Consider the following 14,232-nt stretch of genomic DNA (forward strand, 5'->3'; position numbering starts at 1 on the left):
CCCCATCATAAATCAGGAGGAACGACCAGAGACGGCATCACTGGCAGAAGAAAGGACCTGGACCTAGAGTGGTTTATTTCAGATTATTTTATAGCACTATGGCAATTCTCCCACTGATAGGCTGAGCTTATCTGAGCCCAGCGAGCGCCCAGGGAGTTCAGCTCGTCCCTGGTAAATATTTGCTTTGGCTAAAAACTGCAGCACTGCCAGGATGGAGGGATCAAAGTGGCAGAAATGAAGTGAGTTGGCATTCGGCTTACAGGCAGCAGGGGGCACTGTGGTGGACGAAGCCCCAGTTTCTGTGGACGTGGTGGGACTGGAGAGTTAGGGGATTTGGCATGGATGCACCACACTGACCTTGGTTGGAGGGACATGGTGAGCCGGGGGGGGGACGGGACTGGCGGTTACAGCCCCATCTGTGTGCTATCGCTTCCCCACAAGGACAGTTTTATGGCACAGAGTTGGTGAAAAAATTCTGCATGCGATGAAACCAGAAGATCACAAGTGAGACGGGGCAGAGAGGGGAGAGGATCAGGACTCCAGAAATTCATCGTGATTTCGGCCTGCGAGGCACGATCTGATTCCAGGGGAAACGGAACTGAAGCTTTCTGTTACGTTGATTTAGCGGAAACATGCGCTAAATCCTCACTGAGCTGCAAAAGAAAACAAACGAGGACAGAACCGGTCCTGGAACATGTGGTGGTGTTTGGCTGAGAGGGTTAGGATGCTGAACCTGTGATCAGAAGGTTGCTGGTTCAAAATCCCCTGGTCGGCAGAGTGAGTTTACTGTTGGGCCCCTTAGTGATGACCTCAAGCAAATTGCTTCTCAAACAGAAACACGAATAAAGAGTAAGTTTGGATATAAGTATCTATAGAGCAGGCACACGCTGGCTTGGGGGATGTGCTGCGATATGAAGTATCTATAGAGCAGGCACACGCTGGCTTGGGAGATGTGCTGCGATATGAAGTATCTATAGAGCAGGCACACGCTGGCTTGGGAGATGTGCTGCGATATGAAGTATCTATAGAGCAGGCACACGCTGGCTTGGGAGATGTGCTGCGATATGAAGTATCTATAGAGCAGGCACACGCTGGCTTGGGAGATGTGCTGCGAGATGAAGTATCTGTAGAGCAGGCACACGCTGGCTTGGGAGATGTGCTGCGATATGAAGTATCTATAGAGCAGGCACACGCTGGCTTGGAAGATGTGCTGCGATATGAAGTATCTATAGAGCAGGCACACGCTGGCTTGGGAGATGTGCTGCGATATGAAGTATAGCACACCAAAAGACTCATCCTGACTCAGTTTTCCCGAAATGCCAAAATCCGTTCATTTCACACAAACCGGCAGCGCTATCAAAGGCAGAGTGCACAGGCCGTGGGAAAGGGGCTCTCTTTGTCTGCTCCGGGACAGGAAGTGCGGCACCGGCGATACAAAAAAGTGTTTTCGGTGAGTCGGTTTGGGCCAAAATGGATTACTGGTCTATAACAGTCATTTACCGGGGTCCTTTTGTAAATCATTCAAGGGGAAATGAAAGAAGAGCGACGAAAAGGGGGCTTTCAGGTCTGTGGTGATTGAAGAGCCGCCTTGCCTGTTTGGGGGGGGGGCGGGGGGGGGGTATTCCGAGGGGGGTCACAATAGTGAGCCTTTGTGATGCTCCCTGGCCCTGTTTCCCTCAGGTGGGCTGGAGCAGGGAGACAGGCCCGCCACGCTAAAGAGCGCTGACCGGGATCGGAATCCCATTCCTCAGTGTGTCACGTGACCCCCCCCGGGCACCGACCTGGCCCCGCCCACCCTGCCTTTGTTCCCTGACGTACTTCCTGATGGATGGCCAGGCTAAGCGGAGATAAGGGTCATCCGTTTAGTCTGGGGAACGGTCCTTCCTCCAAGACCCACCCCCACAGCCCATACTCACAGCCACACACACACACACACACATATGCATGGGCACACATCACCCTTGGGGGAGGCTACCGACCCCAATCTCATGTGATAAGGCGGCTCACCCCCCTGCGTTAGCATCAGAAGATAGCGGATCACATGACAGGAAGTACGTCTGTCATCAGCGGGCCCAGAGAGCCCCGCGGCTCATGGAGACCAGGGTCACCGGTTAACGCTGAGGTGGTAAAGGCTGCATGTTTTTCCAATAAGGGGTACAACTCAGTCATTCCTACGCATCTCCCTATTTCAAGGTCTCGTCGGTATCTTGTGATCCCACCTTCTGAGCCCACAACTGTGTCCAATAATGCAATGCCACCAGCCACATAGAGGCCCTGGATTAAATAACGCCAGTTCGTACCCAGTAAGGGAACGGCTGTTGTACCCACGTGTGATGGTTGAAGTTTCTGTCTTTGATGAGCTTTAATGCAAAATCTGCACCATCTACTCTGCCTGCTATGCAAATAATGAGGAAACATGAACGATAATAAAACGAATAAAAATCCACGATCTTTTCTTAAAATGGCAACAAGAGCAGGTAGTTCAGAGGGACACAAAGGTGCAAACAGATATGATATGAAAAACAATCCATCCATCCATGCCAGGTGGCGTATGGCAGAAGACAAGGATATAACTTTCACAGCGAAAACACAATAAATAATAAATGCAGTTTGACATAGCGTACCTGAATGACTGTTACGTTATTAAATAGAAAGTGGAACAGATTGATATAATATGTAAGGGCATGAGGAAGATGAAACCAGTAAAAACTCAGAGTCAAGTTCATGACTAGGGCAATCATTCAAGGCACAATGATGTGATCATGTGACCTGTAGGTCATGTGACTCGACTGTTCTAGCTAGGCTTTCGGATCGCCCTCAGTGGGAAAATGCCATTTCAAAGGTCAGGGGTCAGCGGACTTGTGCAGTCCGTATCAAACCTCAGATCTCGAAGATGACGCTGCGAAAACATACAGACTTATCCCAACATTACGGCGGTCACTATCTGAAGTGTTTCTTATAGGAACCTGAAGAAACAGCGGCAGCCATGGAAATGGCGTTAGTTAGCCTTAGCATCCCGGACCTTTTTTATGAAGGTAAATCTGAAAGAGCTAAGCAACCCCACTCCCACCAGATCACCATGGAAACTGGGACCCCTCGTAAAGTGCCGCGGAGCCGAGGTGTGGCCCCCACAAAATGGCTGAATGGACAGAAAGGGCAGGGGGTCACAGGACTCCAGTGTCTAAATTAGGACAGGGGGTGGGAGAATAAAACAGGGGCTCCAATAGGATGACCCTGGAGTGGCCCATACAGTACCACTAACCCAAACAGCCTGACATAGTTTTATATCCTCCTTTCTTCTGACCAAATGACCCAGACAACTCCACCATGGTTAAAAATGTCACCGTTTCTTTATACAGATACATGAAAACACAACAGCGCCTTGGAAGAGATGGCCTCCATCTTCCGGAAAGGTCCAGAAAATCGTGTTGTTTCTCATGGTAATTATTACAGTATAAAATAAAGCGTATAAAAAGCCACGTCGCTTTTGCATTGAATTAAAATTTCTTTTTGTCAAAATCTGTCTGCTGTAAATAAATAAAAATTAAACAGTTAATAAGAAATTAAATAAATGGCTTCCGGGGCGGCATGGTGGTGCAGTGGTTAGCACTGTCGCCTCACACCTCTGGGACCCGGGTTCAAGTCTCCGCCTGGGTCACATGTGTGCGGAGTTTGCATGTTCTCCCCGTGTCGTCGTGGGGTTTCCTCCGGGTACTCCGGTTTCCCCCCACAGTCCAAAAACATGCTGAGGCTAATTGGAGTTGCTGAATTGCCCGTAGGTGTGCATGTGTGAGTGAATGGTGTGTGAGTGTGCCCTGCGATGGGCTGGCCCCCCATCCTGGGTTGTTCCCTGCCTCATGCCCGTTGCTTCCGGGATAGGCTCCGGACCCCCCGCGACCCAATAGGATAAGCGGTTTGGAAAATGGATGGATGGATGGATAAATGGCTTCCCCTTGCTTAATGGTTTGTTCCATATCTTTAATAATTACAGAAACCCTGTGACAAAAGAAGCTGAAATAGAAGTAAACATATGGCTCTTGTTTCACCGCAGAAACACTGCAATGTGACCTAACAGTATAGAACGATTATTTCCTGAAAACATATGCAGACACTCCTCTACTTACGAACTTTCAACTTATGAACTTTCAGAGGACTGTAAGTCCAAATTGTGTTCATTATGCTCCCATATCTGTCCGCAACATCAATTTTACTTTTCTGTGCTCCAATTCCTCCTAGTACGACTTCTGGCCGCGACTAGCGTGCGAACTCCCAGCATCCTAGTTCTTTGTACTTGCGTATATCCTTAAAATGATGTTGAATAACGACTTCCGAACATTTCAAGTTATGAATGGCCATTCGGAGTGCCTGTATATGCAATAAGAAATAAAATACACAGGACCACACGCTCTCACTCTCTCTCGCTCGATCCAACTCACTCTCTGTCTCACTCCCACTCGATCCCGCTCACTTCCGCTCGATCTTGCTCACTCCCTCTCCACTCCCACTAACTCTCTCTCCACTCCCACTCAACCCTGCTCACTCTCTCTTCACTCCCACTCACTCTCTGTCTCACTCCCACTCAATCCCGCTCACTCTCTGTCTCACTCCCACTCAATCCCGCTCACTCTTTCACTCCCGCTCCCGGCTAGCCCAGATGAGTCGCAGGCGCTTCTTTGTGGGTCATCAAAGACAAGAAGTGGGAAATTACTGGCGGGACGGTGAGGGAGGCGGGACAGCGAGAGACGCTGCATCACGTCAACCCCGCCATCACCAGTATCTCCTCCCCAGTCGACTTTAGCCAGAAAGGCCGGTTCAGCTCCCCATAAATAACTGTCCCATCTGAGCAGAACAGCATAGCCACTAGGCAAGTGAGTTTGAGCATTGGCCCCCGTCCCTGCCCCCCCCTCCCAGGGTTTAGGCATACAGGTAAAACTGGAACATTTGGGCTCCTCCTACAGCCGGTGACCTGCCAGCTCTGCAGAGTGACGTTACAGGCTCACAGACAGATCAAATACCCCCCCCCCCCCCGCCTTGAATATTGTCTCTTTCCTGCACTGAAGACACAATAAGGACTTCCCGGTTGTTGCAGAATACCATCATTTGCTGGCCAAAGTAATCCCGGGCGCCGAGCGACTTAGAGCCGAATGGCTCTTCTAATTAGCTTAGTCTTACTAAGTATTTGTTGTTTTTGGGGAGGGCGGAGAACTAAAAAAGTAAATACCGAAAAATCCAGACTAAGCAGGTTCTCGTAAATACAGTCTGTGTGTAGTGGGGCAGTTGGGGTGGGATTGGACGCTCAGGTCCTCTACAAGCCCGTAGACAATCGCGCCTATGGTGTGGAGCTGCGTCTGGTGTTTACCCGGCTCCCAGCATGCTTTGCGGCAGTGTGTTCATGATCTCCCCTTCAGGACGCGCCCGTGAACGTGACCTCAGGGGTGTCCGAGGTCGCTTGCCGCACGGCACCTCCGGGTTAAGTACCCTGACCGCCGGGGTCGGATGAAGCGGGGGGGGGGGGTCGGGGTGTCACTCTCCGTGTGGCCATTTCTACAGCTGCTCCTGGCCTTTTCTGCTGGGGCACAGGAGCAGCGGGAGGGGCTGCAGCAAGGCTAAGGCTAAGGGAGGGGCTTCAGGCTTCACAGTCAAACAAATCTGATGTGTCATATTCTCAGCTTATGCCTCAACAATCTCGTAAGACACAGAAGGTGTGCTCCTCTGCACACTCAAAAATGAGAGAGACGTGCCTCGGATAACCTTATCCTAGCTTCTGTAATGATGCTCTGTAACTGTTTTATAGGAAAACACCAAAACATCAGGGACATCTAACCCTAACCCTTTCATATAAGTTTCTTCAAAAGGTGACAGGAATAATATGTAGAATAAATATAATTAAACTATTCCAATGAAGCAGGCCTTCACTGAACTATTCCAGTAAAGCAGTCCTTCACTGAACTATTCCAGTAAAGCAGGCCTTCGCTGAACTATTCCAGTAAAGCAGGCCTTCACTGAACTACTCCAGTAAAGCAGGCCTTCACTGAACTATTCCAGTAAAGCAGGCCTTCATTGAACTATTCCAGTAAAGCAGGCCTTCACTGAACTATTCCAATAAAGCAGGCCTTCACTGACACAATGGTGAGAGAACAATACAAAGAGCTGCACTGTGCCTGTTTATCTAGCATTGCTCTGCATGACCGAACTGAATGGAACCTCCGAATGGAGGGAAATCACAGGCCTGGGAGACTGTGCCTTTAAAAGAGATGAGCCAGATTTCAGTCAGATGTTGTCAAAACAATGGTAGTGCTGGTGGGGGGGGGTTCTTTGGCAAAGGTGGGTTTTTATTTCTGCTGCCATCTGCCCACAGCCCTGACCCTTGTGTCCCCCCCAGCTCAAAATGGAGGACAGACACCATTCATCACCAACCTCTGACTGTTGAAGAAAGTGCAACAGTGTAAAACTTTATTGTGAATTTCTCAGCTATCTTCCCGTTGGCTGCAGTGCCTCCCTTCTAAATTCAGCACTTATGTAACTCTTCAGCTATGACCTTCTACAAAGACTATTTACAAAATGACTACGGACAGTTTTGACCTGTTAAATTGGAGGCTGTACGGGAAATTAAATTAGTAGTAGTGAAGTTAAAGTAGTGAAAACCAGGACACACTGAGCTTTCGTATTGGGTTCTAGAACCGGGATCAACATTGTGGCGAATTCTGACGGGCAGGTTGATCACAATACACATTTTTCTATGTATGGACAGGCTGACAATTCCAGTTCTAGAACAATCTCTAATATTACAGCCCTTTAATACGTTTTCATTTGCCAATATTTTGGTAAATGGCTTTAGACTCTTGTAAAATACTATTTCTTCAAAACATTTAAAGAAAAGATGTATTTAAAATGTGCTATCTTACAATATATATTCTTTAACTTCCTTTCATGGATTTTATGGATAAATTGTCTTCTTAAACAATCTGGCCAATCAATCATCCAGACGCAGCCCGTTAATACTCTCCTGCTTATTCTTAACAGATTGATCCCTCCGCCACAGATGGAAGTCCAGGAAGTCAAAACGCCTCTCGATCTGGTTGATACTGCACAAGCCATTCGCCCTGCCATCCATTAAAGGTGCTTCTCAGTCCATAAAAAGGCATCAATCTTTCATTAAGGGCCTCCGTGCGCTTTCAGAGTGTGTCGGCCAATGTGAAGCCTAATTTGTACCTAATAACCAAATATGCATGAGGCCTAGCACTGGGATTACTGGGATCTCCTTTGTTAACGCAGCATCTGAGCCATCCGAGCACATGCATGTTTGCTCATTTTGTCAATATTAGCTGTGCTGTTTCACCTTGGCGAAACAGATAATGAGAGAGAGAGACACACACAAAGACTGGAGGGGAATATTGTTAAGTCTGAGCCACCCAATGAAATTAAGGCCCGTGATTCAATTGTTTCCCTGGCAACAGCTGGAAATAAAAACAAAACCAAGAACAGCAGCTCAGTCCTCTGTGCATCCTAGGAGATTTCTGTCCCTAAAACAAAGGAAGCCGGAAGATGGTCACCGATTGAGGCACCCTGGCCCTCACCAAAGCCGAGGCTGGGTCACATCTCCGGGCTCCCGCTGCTCCAAAGCAGCTCCTCAGGAAATGGACAAAAACACTGCATCTAAATGTGTCCATGACCTTGAGTGAAGCACTTCAACTTAATGTACCAGTTGGGTACTTTCAACATGCCAGCTGGGTACCTTAGCAACGGCAACCAGAGATTCCAACCCTAGCAACCAAGTCCGGGGATTCAAAAGGACAGAAACGTTGAATAGGGACGTCGTGCACCAACAAGGTGGGTTCAGGTCAACCAGCACATCCTTCTGCTAGCATTGCCAAGATGTTCCAGTTGTGGTCTTTGTTGCAGACCAAAGAGATGCTCGGACTGACTTAATAGTGGCGATTCTAATAGGTGAATAAAGGAAAGTTTTAGGTAGAAAATTCAATTTCATAGAGTTTCTCACAGTATGGTGCGAGAAGCTGAGAATACAGGTCACTGTTCAATTATAGCAATATACAGAATGACATATACGTGGCCGTCTTTCCTAACCTGATTGCTTTGGCATTTCAAATCCCTGCATCCCCACTGACTCGTTGTTACAAAAATGAAGCAATTTAGAAAACAGCAGAATATTTTAGTTGGTAAAGGCGCAACTACTGACGCTTAACCCTCGCAACTACCTGCCGAATCACCAAGGAAACAGAGCAGGGAGATCGGCGTAGCTGACGACTCGTCTTCCGCTTGACTCGGGAGAAAATCCGCCTGCTCTGGCAGCCGTGGGGGGAGAAGGAAGAGGTGGGGGGTGGGGGGCATTCAGGAAAAAATATTTATAAAGACGTTTCAAAGCAAGGCAGCTTCAAAAGCCCCGTTTAAACAGAACAAGTGGTCAGCGGACGCCTGAATGCGGAGGCGGCGCGTGAATGAGCCCAGTCACAATAGTCAGTAGGGCAGCTTGGCCTACAAAGCCGCACAAAGACAAGCCAGTCAGAGAGAGAAGAGAAGGAGTGGAGTCTCCTTCAAGGCTACGCTGAGGAACCTGTCCACCAGTACTTCTGATCACAGGGCTATACTTATCTCTCTCAGATTAAACTCCCAATTGTTGGCCAAGAACAATGCCCCCCCCCCCTCCCCCTTAGGAGGCCGTCCCCTTAGGGGACAGATGGCCACAACTTGAGGGCCCCAGATCTCACAAACCCCTGAGTGAGACGTTACTGCACACGCTTAGACCACACAGGCCCACTCACCAGCCTAAAAACAAAAAAAACCTCGAAACCCTTTCAAATGCCACTTATCCTCCGACTAGAAAAGGCACCTTCAGCGTTGGTGGTTGGGGTACGTGATAAGGTTGCCTTGCTGGCTTCCAAAGCCAAGTTTTCCAGGAGAGTTGCACATGCTTGGTTCTTTTGTTCAAGCCCGTCCTGCGTCCTGCAGCCACCCGAGATGCAGAGGCCGGGACTGCGGGGGATGGGGGATGCGCAGGGGCACGATTGAGGAGAGACAGAGACGAGAGCAGAGAGCGGCCCTTTCTGCTCCGGAGAACAAGACCATCCAGATAAAGATCTGCTTGGGAGACCGGTTTGGAGTAATGCACACCTAACCAGTCCTTGTGGAAATTCCAGTTTCTAGTAGAATTCTCAAGTGGTTTCCAATGGATTCTAGAACATAGCATCTGTACAGTACCACTGTAATGATAGATGTGTAACACAGGCCCAGTTCAGGGGGACAAAATCCATACCCCACCTGAAATATGAAGATCTACTGCTTTCGAAAGTAATAAGGTCAACACATTGTAAAACTCCCATCCAAAAGCAGATCTCAAAGTATAATTTCCACTCAAAAATCTGCTGGCTGGTGAAATGTGTCCCCGGGACACAAACAACCTGATTTCACGTAAACAAAGGCAACAAAAAAACTCATTGCTGCATTTAAATTCACATCTCATTTACAGAAAAAAAAACATTTGTAATGCAAAATTTTTTTAATCTATTATGCTAAGTATCTTTCAATCATCGTGCAGTTACACTCAGGATAATTGTTGGGAGAGTATAGTTTGGGTTAATATTGAAAATCAGGATTTGAAATGGGAAAATAATGTGGAGTACAAGATCTAATGTTAGTGCTATTATGGACAGAAAAGGAAATGTAGAAAAGACCCAGACTGACCCAGAAGTCATTAAAATGAGTATAGTAAACAGACCATCAGCAAACAACCTTCAAGAAACAATACACTTCAATATACCCATGCATATAAACCATGCACAGACATATAGATGCTCGCATTAATTTTCACACACGTCCGCATATAACAGCTTATGTTTGACCTTATAGTTCACTAGACTTTTCATTAAAAACCCTCATGCTTGGAGAAATGGGAGGAGCTAAGGAGACCTGAAGATACCGGGACATCTGCCAGCCATCTGAGGACACATTGGGGAGAAGAAGGCCCAGCTCCCCAGAGGACGGTGGCCTACTCATGAACACTGTGAGCCTGCTGTTAAATCCGAGAGCCGCCAGGACCCGGGCACTAGCTGTTCCCTAAGCGCGGCTGCTTGGCTGGGAGGGGACTGAACTCGTCACGCTGCTGCCGACATCACAGGCAACTCACAAACTAATAAGCGATCCCACCGACTCACAGGCAAGCTCACAGACTCACAGGCAAGCTCACAGACTCACAGGCAAGCTCACAGACTCACGGGCAACTCACAGACTCATAGGCAAGCTCACAGACTCACAGGCAAGCTCACAGACTCACAGGCAAGCTCACAGACTCATAGGCAAGCTCACAGACTCACAGGCAACTCACAGACTCATAGGCAAGCTCACAGACTCACAGGCAAGCTCACAGACTCACAGGCAACTCACAGGCTAACAGGCAGCCCCACAATCTCACAGGTGACCTCACAAACTCTCAGGCAAGCTCACAAATTAACAGGCAACCCTACAGACTTACAGGCAAGCTCACATAGTCACAGGCGGCCCCATACACTCACAGGTAGCCCCACAAACTCACAGATGAACTCAACAGCACATGCATTCCATTTTAAATGGACCAAACTGAACCAGGACAGGTTTATACATTTTTCCATTAAGTAGTGGCCCAGAGTGTAACAATGACAGGCCAAGAAAAATAAAATACTAATTATAAAAAGAAAACAAGACAGGACTATTGGATGGTTAGTTTGGCAGCACCTAAGAATCTCATGACTTAACTTTCAAACAGGAATAAAAGATCATAAAAAACAAAAAGGAACAACAAGCACTACAGGATCACAGATTATTATGAAAAGGGTCTTAAAAACACAAGCTTTCCTTGGACTTTGCCAGTACAACTCAGCAGTGGAAAAACGTCAGAAGACACTTGATTCTGAAAATCCTGGATTCTTGCGCATCTTTTGCTCATAACTATTTATGGGAGCAAATAGCTATAAATTGCATAGATTGGAAAAAACAGCCATTTATTTTGGATCTACAATATTAGCATAAAAACATACATTTTTCTTAAATTTTGTAATGCTAGTGCTGTATTACTTAAGCAGGTCTGATCAGGTATGTTTTAAGGATTTAAAAAATGTGGTATTTGCATGCAGAATCTGACCTTTTTCGATCATAAACCAGCAATTGTTTTTTTTTTTTTTTTTTAAAGGCAAATGTAGAATGGGCAACAACAGTATTACAAAGTGACCGATGCACGAATCAGCTGCCATTTTAGGTTTTTAACACTTCGAATGCTTAGAATAAGTGACGTTTAAAAAATATTAAACAGTGTAATTCCTGTGTTTGCCTTTAAAAGAAGTATTACGGGGGATGAATAAAATGCTTCCACAATGCTAGAAATAGAAATGTCTAAAGAATTCACCATAACATGTGATACAATCATACACAAATATAAATATACTCCATGATTTCAGAGTATTGTTTTAATACTTTTATTATAATAGATCTATTATACTGCACATGATCTGTAGAATATAGGACAGAACTTTACAAAGTGATTTTGTCGTCTCGTTTAAATATAGAAATATGCATTAGAAACCTTAAATATCGTACGGTATCTGGTAATGTTTATGAAATACAGTATCAGTTAGTATATATATATATATATATATATATATATATATATATATATATATATATATATATATATATATATATATATATATATATAGTTAGTATATAGTATATATTGGCTTTTGAAGATAGCCCAAGGACTCCAGCCAGTATGGGGCAGGATGCTTTAGACAAAATAAGTTACATTTTAACAAGATGTGGAAATCATCGGTCCTTATCAGTGGCTTTAAATAGGTGCTTTAACAGCTGAACTCCTCTGATTAACTCACTGCTGGTACAATAGCGATATTACGGGTAACCCAAACCGACGGATCAACTGCTGCCAATATTTCGGCCTAAAATCGCATTTTAAAAAGCTCAGTGGAAATCTGGACATCTTTAAAGAAAAACTCGTGTAATTGATGCGCCGTATCTGCATTCTCTTTTCAACTGGCTTTACTTATAGAGTTTAACTGTAGCTAATATAAAATTACAATAGCTGTAGAAATATTTGAGCATAAAATCATGTGATATAAATAATTATAGCGTTACAGCAATTACGGCCGTAATTATCATTAAGCCTCGCAACCCCGATCAGGTTAAGCGGTCGGGAGATTGATGGATGTGTGGATGTAAATAAAATTTACATAAATTCATCTTGGATCTCAGGCTTAAAATTAGTTTACGCACCGCAGCTGATCCCCCCCCCCAAATTAAAGCAATATATATATAAACCCTGCTTCACTCTAATGCCTCAACAATTACGGATGGATTCGAGAGAGAGTACAGCATAACTTTGGCTACTTATTACCCGTGCGAAGAACTCGGAAAACGGCGGCTGAAACACACGAACATCGAACCCAAATTATGCACGTTTGATAGTAATTTTTAGATGGAAAACTAATACAGCAATGATAACATCCGGAGTTTTTTGGAACAAATAATACTTAAAAGAGCCAAATAAAACAACCACTCTGGGAACTCTGGATGTTCACAAAAATACTACAGTCATTCTGCGCACACTTACTGTAAGAAAGGCTTTCGGCTTGCAGGGCGAAGTTCCAAAGCGGCGTCCGGATGGCCGTGCAGCAGAGCCGGGCTCACGCTACACTCACTCTCACGCGACGCTCACTCCCCCTTCGGACCTGATCGTGCCGCGTCGCTCTTTCGCAATACCGTGTCAAAGCAGCTCACATGTGTCAGGCTCTTTTGCATGGAAGTAAAGGGCAGGTCACGAAGCTGCGGGCTCCTTTCCGCCGCTGTCACCCGTCTGGGATCTGCTGGTGGGGGTTCACCTGACGTCACAGGCACCCAGCTCACGCGCCGCGCCGCACATGGAGCACATGCCTGTTGCATGTCAATATATTACATTAGGCTACTTTTATCGATTAAAAAACTGAAATCACATACAAATGAAGATGAAGAAATTAGCAATTACATTTCCATTAAAAAAACGACCAGGAATAACGCTCTCGTCGTTACACACGTAATACCCAATATGTACAGAGTACCATACAATAAACACTAATTGCTGTAAACATCTGTATTAATAATCCAATACATTTTCCAGATTAGTGTAACTTTTTCAGTGCTTGGAAACGTTACTATCCATAAAGAAATATCAGAATGCCGTGAGAACACTTTAATATTCATTGAGTAAGAAAAGCTTCTTTTCATTTTGATTTATACTTGTTTTATTTCTTCAAAGAAAAGGAGGCTATATCTATATTTGTTCTAATGCGTCTTTTTGTTAATAAATGGGCGATCGCCCGTCTTACAAACGCTTATAACGGCCAGCGTAACCGAAGACTATTCCTGGTATCATAGAGCCGAAAAGGCGCAGTAACCGGTAGTGGGAGGGACGTGAAGTCCTTAATATTTAATTTGGCTTAATTTCTCCACCCTCCAATTAACAGACCGTATAAATAGTATATATATGTAATATTTTTTCTCCTCTATGCAGATTTCACCGCAGAACTCGGAGAGCCCAGGCCAGATGCTATTTATTTCCATGGAAATGAGCCTGACGGAGATACAGCGCCCACTGTCGTCTGAAGGAGGTCGACGCTTTTTGACTTTCAATTTTTATTTACTCTTCATCAGCCGCGGTCTTTAGCACCAACTCCAATATGCATTTGTTCGGGGGCAGAGAAACAACAATCCCGCTCTTTACTTACAAAAAGCATGGAGACGGAATCTTCCCGTTATTTTTCACAAATTGACTGACGGCTAAAGCAGTAGCCTAATGTATGTATTAAAACATTTCTTAATGTCAATCTAGGATTCGCTTATACCATGTAACTCTTGATGGGCAACACTCCATGGTGTAATTATTAGAAATTATTCCATTGTAAATAAAGAGCGGCGGTGTGTACCTCAACTCAAACCGTGCATCCGCTTGCGACCCCTGTTGGTCACAAACAGTAATTACACTAAATGCTAAATAAACACGTTCTTTTTAATAATCAAGGAGGACGTTACCGCGCTTGGATTGGGGAGACTGAGACCTCGACCTGGAGCTAGGCCCGGGGCTGCAGCTCATAGGTGGGCCCACCACCTGCAGGGGGAGCTGTGGGGGTCAGACGCAGTGTAGATCGGGTGGCAGTCAAAGGCTGGGGCCTCGAAGGACCAATTGTTGGTTAATAAAAC

The 14,232-nt window shown here is 45.7% G+C and overlaps 1 protein-coding gene across 1 annotated transcript in view; it reads right to left on the minus strand.

Moving 5' to 3' along the window:
- Positions 1-12,867, minus strand: part of greb1l (GREB1 like retinoic acid receptor coactivator) — a 46,926-nt gene extending 34,059 nt beyond the window's left edge. The window contains exon 1 of the mRNA XM_049012252.1: positions 12,611-12,867. The gene's annotated coding sequence lies outside the window, so the exon portion shown is untranslated. The remainder of the gene's footprint in view (positions 1-12,610) is intronic.
- Between the last annotated feature and the right edge of the window lie 1,365 nt (positions 12,868-14,232).

This window comes from Brienomyrus brachyistius, chromosome 4 (assembly GCF_023856365.1).
Source record: "Brienomyrus brachyistius isolate T26 chromosome 4, BBRACH_0.4, whole genome shotgun sequence".
Taxonomy (NCBI): Eukaryota; Metazoa; Chordata; class Actinopteri; order Osteoglossiformes; family Mormyridae; genus Brienomyrus; species Brienomyrus brachyistius.